The following is a 9,444-nucleotide window of genomic DNA, read 5'->3' on the forward strand; positions in this document are numbered from 1 at the left end:
CCTTAAGAGCATCTCAAGTGTGTGTCGCTTTGATTGTTGAGTTGCAGCTCACACACCGATCGCAGCAATAACACACCCAAGGATAACAACACAACAGTCGACTTCCACATTCACAGCAACACATTCTTTAAGCCTATCAGATCTATTGTAAAAAAAACACACACAAAAAACACACGAATGCCCTGAAAGCCACACAACAGCTTTGTGTGGTTGCTGCTAAAGGATGTTCAAAATATGACATTTTTGAACCCTGGATGTGTTATTGTCAGTTGCAGGGACGGCTGTCTAACCCTAACCATGTCCTAAACGTTACCACACATTTTACTGAAAGCTTTGATTCGGCCTCTAACCGAGGGAAGCCGTAAAGCTTTGGGAAAACAAAAGTGTGTTTAGCTCTGGGCAGATAATCCTGCTGATAGTGGAGCAAGTCGCGATGTTTGGTGAGCTCTGCGTATTCAAAGCTCCTCTCTGTTTGTGCTGGTTGAGACATTATTGTCTTCTATTGTCCCGGTCCCCTTGAAGATGTGTGGCTTTGAGCCGTAGGATTGAGCCGTATGGCCTTGTAAAGAGCCCAAAGCAGGTCAGGTGCAAGTCTCCCAGGCAAGGGAGCGTCTGGTGCCTTTCCTTGCATTGGTATATCAAAGCTCTGGTCATAATAAGGGCTCATTTTACAGTGTGTGGATTTTAGTTTGCATAATTGAATGAACTGTGTCAATGTGTCTCCTGTTTTTAATTGAAAACGATAAAGGGACAATAATTAAAGGATAAAGCTTGTGTTATCTTATTTTTTTATCTTTCCTCTACATTAGGAAAAGGTTGCAACAATAAATGAATAATGAATCAATCATGCAGGGAAAATGTATCATCCAATATTTTGATGATCAATTCATTGTTGTGGTGATTTTTTTTTTTTACAAGATAAAATGCAACCCATAAGACAGTTCCAGCTTTTACATATATAAATGTGATGTTTTTGATCATTTTAGTAGTAGTGGCTAGTGGTTGGTGTGCGTGCCCTGTCTAATGGCTAGTGCGCGTGAGGTTGTAGTTCTCCAAGCATGAAGTTTGGGGTCAAATCTGACCTGTGGCTCCTTTTCCGAATTTCATTTCCCAATCTCCCTCTCCCCGATGTCTGACTCTATCCACTGTCCTATCCAACTTTTCAAAAAGTTTGTTTTGAACTGATGGATTGGACAAAACTACAATTAATTATTTCAAGTTATGCTCTTGGAAATTGTGATTATCGAGTTTTCATTTTATCCTGAAACAAGTAACATACATAAACTGTATTCTGATGAACTAGATGTCTTATTAATTCATCACTTTAAACCCAGGCACTCCTATTTATTCTGAAACAACTCTGAAAGATATCACTGAGCATGCTCACAAACGCAGTTGAGAGAAATAATCTAGGCATATAATCTACGCAGTGTTCAGTGCAACACTATGTCTCTTTTATTTGTTTTTAGTAGCTTAGAGACAACAGAAAAATTCTGCGGCACAGAGTCATATATCCTGGAATGCCTTTGAAGATTATTGTGATCTTTTTGTTATAATTTTTTTATTGGTTAATAATAAAATGTCAACGTAATTTCCCTGAAAAACTTAGTTATTTGGTTGTATTCAATGTTTATACTGTAGCAAAACAAAGCATGCACATTTGTTTTGGAAATGTAAGTATGAGAATGGTTAATAAAGATATATTGCACTACTGTTTGAGCATTTCAACATAGAGAAGAGCAAAATAGTTTGTTTGAGTGCATAGCTAGAAGAAGTGAATGTGTACCAAGGAGAGTAAAGTAGGTACAAAGGAGAGAGGAATACCATGTGTATATGTGCATGTGTGTCCTCATGTGTGCATTGAGGGATGCTGGTGAGAGTGTTGTGTTTCACAGTTTTTTGCCATGATGCACTGCTTTATTATTCTGCACAAGGGGCACTTCACATGCGGAATGGGTTCTCTTTGATATCGACAGCAGCTTGAGGGAGAGAGTGCACTCAAAAACAGGCTCGGGCGAATTTATTCTGGGAAAAAAACTGATAGTTGTGTACTTCCCTGGCGGTGGTCGCTGCACATGCGAAGAGCAAACCGCTTTGATGCTCCAGCGTTGACACTCAACACGCTAATGAAATATGGTAATTACAGCCACATGAAAGCCCTCGTAGACAGAGCTGGAGAAAGGGTATAAAAAACAACAAATATGACTTTATCTAAAGATACCCACTGTGATTAATTCTTCTTTTCATAAACATATATTTTATGCCGTTCACTTGCTACAAAGCAGCGTGGGCCATCAGTTGACCCAGGAACTGGCGAGGGGGAAAGGTCTGCTGATTAAGAACTCTATTGTTCGCTTTCAATAGCAGAGCCTGTCTGCAGGAGAACACAGGATGGAGGAGTGTGAAAAATAAAAAAAAACGTGCTCCATGAGCTCTGCTGCTCTAACTTAGACCCTTTTCTTCCCGCACAGCAGATATCTCGCTCCTCTTTGAAATTCACCCAGTCTGGACTGTAAAATGAACCGCAAAGCACAAGCACTTGGCTTCATGAACGCCTCATCATCCAATGTGTGGAAACACTGGGAACCTGATTATTGGAGGTAAGAGATTTAAGGAAACGTACAATGGTTTTAAGTTTATAAAATGAAATGTGTGTGATATACCTGCATTTTCCAAACAAAGAAACAAATCCAAATTCACATGGGAAGGAACACAATTTAATAAATCTTTGTGTAGTTTTTTTTTTCTCCAGAAAATAGTTGCATGATTGTGCTGGAAGCTTTTCAGTGGGACAGATTTAAAAGGTTGGCAGATGTGGCGGTCTGGACAATTTAACGTTGGATTCTTACATGACTCAGAAGATTAAAACAGAGAGATCCTGTCAAAATGACTCTGACATATAAGCTTAAAAAACAAACAAGGAGAAGAGGAAAATATGGCATGGAGAAAGGATTTAGAAATCAGTTCTTGTCAGTATGAACTACATTTTACTGGAGGCTCAAAGGGGTTGAGATGGCCCAGTTAATTAATTATCTCATTTTCAGTGGTGATGTACAATAAAATAGAATTTGTTAGTGCGTGTGGAGGAGGTCTTGAAGAAGAGGACAGAGAGACAGAGAATACAAGGGAGTGGAGGAGGCTATGTGTTTGACCATCAGTGTTTGCTCACAGTCAGGCTGCAGAGCTGTCCCCCCCCGTCTGTCACACACTCAAACACACACACACACACTTTCGCCTTGCTGACCCGCCCTCCCAAGGGATGGAGACCTCCACCTTCTAGAGGTCAGGGAGAAGGTGGAGGTCAAATGGGCTCTGATAAGTCCTGCTAATAGGCCAGAGTGTCTGTGGGTGGTGTGAGTGTGTGTGTGTGTGTGTGTGTGTGTGTGTGTGTGTGTGTGTGTGTGTGTGCTCGTGCGTGCGTTTGTGTGTGTGTGTGTGTGTGTGTGTGTGTGTGTGTGTGTGTGTGTGTGTGTGTGTGTGTGTGTGTGTGTGTGTGTGTGTGTGTTTCTGAATAGGATTGTTGGGAGAGGGGGTATGAGCTGCTAACTGGGGCTAAAAGCTAAGAGAACAAACACATAGAGCTGCACTGTGCTGATCTACGAGAGCACAAAACACACACAAACACACAAAGCCTTGCACGCTGTATGCATGCATGCACACTCTTTAAGGTCAGAGCACAGGGTGAGAATGTTAAATGGCCAAGCTGGGGACATCAAATATTTTCCCAGCCATCACTATCAGCAAACCACCTGCCTGAGATCTTGAAGTGTGTGAGTCTGTGTGCGTGTGTGTGTTTGTGTGTGTGCATGGAGGAGCTAAGCTACATACAAAAACGTAGCTGATGAAACTGCTTGGCTGTATTGTAGCACACACTGACTCAGACAGACATACAGACTTCCAGGCAGACAGACGCACAGACTTGCAGGAAGACAGACAAATAGTCAGGGTGTGTGTGGGCGCCAGACATCGTTGCAAAGCAGACAGACAGATGGAGTTTCTTGAGGCAGGACTCTGGCGGCTCAGATAGGAGCTCATCCCCTACCCTTCATGTTCTAACCCCCCCCCCCTGCCCCCAGCTCTTTTTATCGCTCTCTTCCAGGTGTATCCAGGTAACTCCAAGGCCAGGCCGCTCTTTAAATCACGACAGTCAAGGTAACGGGTAATTGCGGAATGGTCCTCATAAAATAGCCTGTTTGCCAACAGCTGAACTCCGCCCCGCTCGTTTGAGACACCAAACTTGAAGAAGGATGTGACTGCTCATGTGACATGGTGTGGTTTTGCTCTTTATCTTCCCTTTTTTTGTCTTCTTGCCTCATCCCATGTTCTCTTCTCCTGGTTTGCCATCATGTTAATATTATTTTTCTGTCTGTTTCAAAGTCTTGGATAAGTACCTTTTAATTCCCCTCTCTGCCTCTAACTGTCTTTATCTCTCTCGTCTTCGACAGCCATATTTCTCTGACTTTATGAGTAACTCCGGCTCCCTCCCTCTTTTAATGTTTGATTCCAGGTGATAAGAGAAGACGGGGAGATGAGTCTAACTGCAGCGGTTAATGTGGTCAAAGGTTGGAGGCTGTGAAGGGGAGTGGGGCGGGGGGGGGGGCAGCAGTCAGTCAGTCAGTCCAAACGGAGACTGGACCGCGCTCGGCTCTTGGACCGTGAATTGTGGATGGTGGCGCTTAGCCAAGGCGTCTGCAAACAAGCCAGGAAAACATACACATTGAAGCAATTGTCCATATCAGCCTGAGGATTCATTATCTGACAATCTATCAAGATATCGATCAAGAGTTTGTATATATCTACTGTCACATGTACTTACCCTCTGCAGAGCGATAAGATTCCAACTTCTCTTTGCACACAGACCAATAAACACACAAGTGCGCAAACATGAACACGCACACACACATGCATGCATGTGAACTGCTGTATGTAGCCTCTACTGTATGTACACAACCTGTCAATATAAAACTCTGTACAGTACATATGAATGAAAGTAACCTCTCACACACATAAACAGTACAGTTTACTGTCAAACACAGTCACAGTCCATCGCCTCACTTTCAACAACCACTTGTTTGTTTCACACCACAAACAAACAACACAATTCCGCACATAGTGCTCATTGACAACTGAACTCTCTTTCTCTAACGCTCCATCTTTTTGCTCTCTTGTCCTTCCTCTTTGTCCCTCTCTTTCTCTCTCCCTCTCTCTCTCTCTCCGTATTCATCTCATTTCATTCTTCAGCCCGGCTCTGGCCATTATAAATTCATTGTATTCTGCCGTGGCTGATTGAAGTGATGGGCTGATTCCTCAGAGCTTCCTGCCTGATGGAGGGTGCTATAGCAAATAGCCCAATGGGTCTGTTTAGATAACACTGACCTCTCGCAAACCACCGCCACATCTGGTGAGAGTGAGCTCACTGTCAGCCCCGAGTGGACAGCTGAATTAAAATTGAGAGAAAGGACATTTAAAAATAGGGAAAATGGATTGAATGAAAGAAATTAAATGAATGTAAGAAATATGAATAGAGAAAAATGATAAAGACAGATAGGGATGGGGGGGGGGGGGGGGTTTACAGGGGGAGAGCAAAGGGTGCAATGATTTGAAGCGTATTGTAACTCCCACCTGCCCTCTCCATGAACAAAAGTGTTAGTCATCATCAGGGTGAATTGTGAAGGGGAGACAAGGGGCCGCTTCGTTGGTCCCCCTGATCTGCATTCTGCCCATGGGGTTACCAGGGTAACGAGTACAGTACACCAAGGGGCGGGAAGGGCGAGGGTGGGGAGCAGAGAGAGGGCACTCACCCTTTTCCTTGGAAATGGATATCGGTGCTTTTGTTCTGCAGAGGTTATGATCGTGTTGATTAAGGGAGAAAAAAAATCTTGTTTAATCGGTCCGCCCTCCTGGCTGGCCTCAGACATCGTGTTGGCAACTAGAGTTCACCTGGCCAACAGATCAGCATTCAAACACCAGCATTCGCTGAAAGAAGGGAGATAATGGAAAGCAAATTACTAACAGTGGATTCAAAGGCTACATTTGTCCTTGTAGACTTATTCATAAAAATGATCAGGGACAGCTCAATTTATTCCTCCAAAGAGCCCTTTGACCTTGAATGTGTCTTTTTACACTCTTGTTATTGCTTACATCTGTTACGAAGATATTTCATAGCCAAAACATCTGTGCATCTGGATACGATCTCTTTTTTCTTTTTCTTTTTTTGCTTCATATCAGTTAATTTTATTGTTATGTTCTGGTAGTCATCCTGTAAGTGTGTCCTATGTGTTTAGCATGTATCTATCTGCGGCCTTGTGTTTAAGTGCACACTTTAAGATACACGCCACTACACACACACACACACACACACACACACACACACACACACACACACACACACACACACTGTCTTGAAGTGCATTTGAAAATAATGGTCCTTGGCATTATGCAACTCTTTGCACACACTAAGCCTGTTTTTAAAGTTACGGTAGGCTTTATCATGGCTCATCTTTAAAAGCAAGGGGCTGTAAAACATCATCGTAACTCCCTCATGTGACAAGATGTTTTACAATCACACCATTAAAAGCTATCGAGGACGGGCTGCATAAGCCATGGAGGAGGGTGAGCAGCAGCCAACGTAGGCGGCATGCTCTCTTTTTCTGACCTCCTGACGCAGCACTGAAAATAACGCATTCCTCACTGTAAGGAGTGCAGCTGCCCTAAGATAATGTTGTTCTTTAATTAAACCATCTCTGTGCAGGGTAAAGGAGTGGCAGACAAGGCAGATAGGTATGGTAACCTTGAGTAAACAGCTGAAAACAATGGAAATTGTGAAAGTATTGTAGGTTCTTTGTGCAGCACCACTGATGACGTGTGTGTGTGTGTGTGTGTGTGTGTGTGTGTGTGTGTGTGTGTGTGTGTGTGTGTGTGTGTGTGTGTGTGTGTGTGTGTGTGTGTGTGTGTGTGCATATTAGTAATGTTTATGAAAACTTTCCAGACTGAACACCAATTAAAACAAAGACTTACTGCAGCCTCTATGCATTATTAGGGAACCCAAGATAAACTGCATCCTTAAACAAATATACTTGATACTTAAAATATTATTTGAATATAGTATGCACCAATGTTTGTTTAAACAATGTATTGTATGGAAATAAAGGAACAGAGGACAGATGGCCTAAAATGTTTTAATAAATTAGTCCACAATTGGTCCCTCTAAATGTTTTTTTTTCTTTCAATGAGCTGATTTTTTTTTTTCCTTGAGCCAATGTATAAACAATTTTAATACAGGTGATAATAAAATATTTAATAAATCTTCAGACCAGGCCCATGTGAAAATCTTGCATGGCTTAACTTCTTATTATGAAGCAATGTTTTGTTAATGCACTGAATTATGGTGTTTAAATCGGCCAAGAGTGAAACATGATCATTAGCAAAGTTTTATTTGAAGGAATAATTTATAACGACTAATATTGGTACTTTTGGTCAGGGTGATGGTCCGATGCAAGCATCAACTCGATCGGACTGTGATGTTTCGTAGCGGTAGGTCAGAGCTGCTACCGCTGCGATTTGAGATAAATAATTCGCTATCTCCGTGATGATCCTTGTCCTGCGGTTTAGTCCAAACATCTGCTGCATGACACACATTTGGCACACAAACCACTGAGAAAAAAAACCAAAACATTTAAACCCTCATTTTTTTTTTTTGTCACGTGATCTATAGTCCGGTACCATAAAAAAACGAATATAGATCGCTAAAATGAATCCTGCAGTCGACAAACAGGGGTGAACTGTTGTTCTCGCGGATGCAGAGTTGAGCAGATCATGCGGGCTGCTGTAGTCGCAATTCTTGCTGCAGTCGCTAGGAGGAGGTATGAATAAAGACAGACTGCTCTCCCTCTGCTGGGAGACTGTCATCAGCTTCAGAGCAATCATTTAGAGGTTAACGTTAACCAGAAGTGAAGCATAGGAGAAGAAAAAGACCCACTCAGTAGGCTTTCGAATATCAATAAAAAAAACAGAGAGCAAAAAAAACAACAACATTAATAAAAATGAACAAGAAAAAGTAGCCTATATGTAAATGTTTCTATCCTCCAAATCTTTTCTGTCTCTCTTTTCAATCCATTATGTCTCTCTAAATATCTTGCTATCTGAGGGAGATAGGCTTTTAAGGAAGTTACGGACGTAAAAAGAGCCTAGATCAATTTGTAATCTGTCCTTTGACCTCTTCAGATTCCAACCAGTGAGAAACCCTGTGTAAAAAATAAACTAAATATGTAGAGGGCTTTTTTTTTTAGAAAAAGAACCCAGAAAAAAAGTCATTCAGGTTTCAAGCTTTCCATTTGGCCGCCTGAAAGAGACTTCATGCCGATTGTCCTGCTGGTCATCTCACTGGATAGAATGCAAATGTAGAGGTGTATAGGGCCTGGTGCGGGAAAGCCATTGATTTGAGATGAATACAGTGGCTACTCTCAGACCCTTCACAGTTATTAGGACTAATAGAGAATGATAAAATAGTGTGAGAGAAGCACAGATTTGCACAAATGCTCTAAATAGCTGGCTACTCCACAGGCCTCTCGGAGAGTTTGGCTTGCAATTTGCATTCCTTTGTGTGACAACTTGTAATCCTCCCCTCAGCATGCCAAGAAACACACAACAGATTTATTGTCCCAGTCAACAAATCGTTTAAGTCATCCCAAACCTATTACTGCCTAATGCAGAGGGAGCCCCACATGCAGTCCCACGCACGGCCTCGTCTCCACCACCGGAGGCCTGCAAACACGGGGCCCCACGGCTCCTCCGCTTGGTTGGAACCCCCCACCCCCCCACGTCTATTCAGAGTCCATGCACTTCTGGAGCTTTATACATTTCTGTGGCAGCTTGGGAGGTGGAGGAGTACAAAAAAGCATGGCTCAGACTCAGCCCTTCTAGTGTCAGGATAGCCAAGCTGCACAGAGCCGAGGTTTTGCACCGCTGCAGGCTCACAAAATTCAGCGCTGGATGTCAAATGTTTGAAGTGCAAGCTCGTGAAAGAGGCATGTTTGTTGATGTAAAATAACGGTGACACAGCACGTATCCAGATTCTTTTTTATTTCCCATAAAAAACACTACGCAATAAATGTGAGATAATTAAGAAGAGATAATTAAGAAGAATCCCACATGACGTATTTCGTAGGCCGTAGGATGTCAAAATGCATTTATTCCCTGGGATTCCCCCTAATAACTTTTAACTCGTTATCGTTGTTGTTTACTCTTTTTATTTTATGTCCGTAATAAAAAGTAAACCGTAGGTTATCTTAAATGATCACTCGTGTAATAGATTTATTCTCGACAACATGACGTAGGCCTTAGCATGAAAGATGTTTGCTCCTGTTATTATATTTGCTGGAGCGAAACCACATCCTCACGTGCAGGAAAACCATAACAACTGTTTATTTTTGTTGTCTGAGACTT

The sequence above is a fragment of the Labrus bergylta genome, chromosome 6, assembly GCF_963930695.1.
Source record: "Labrus bergylta chromosome 6, fLabBer1.1, whole genome shotgun sequence".
Lineage (NCBI taxonomy): Eukaryota > Metazoa > Chordata > Actinopteri > Labriformes > Labridae > Labrus > Labrus bergylta.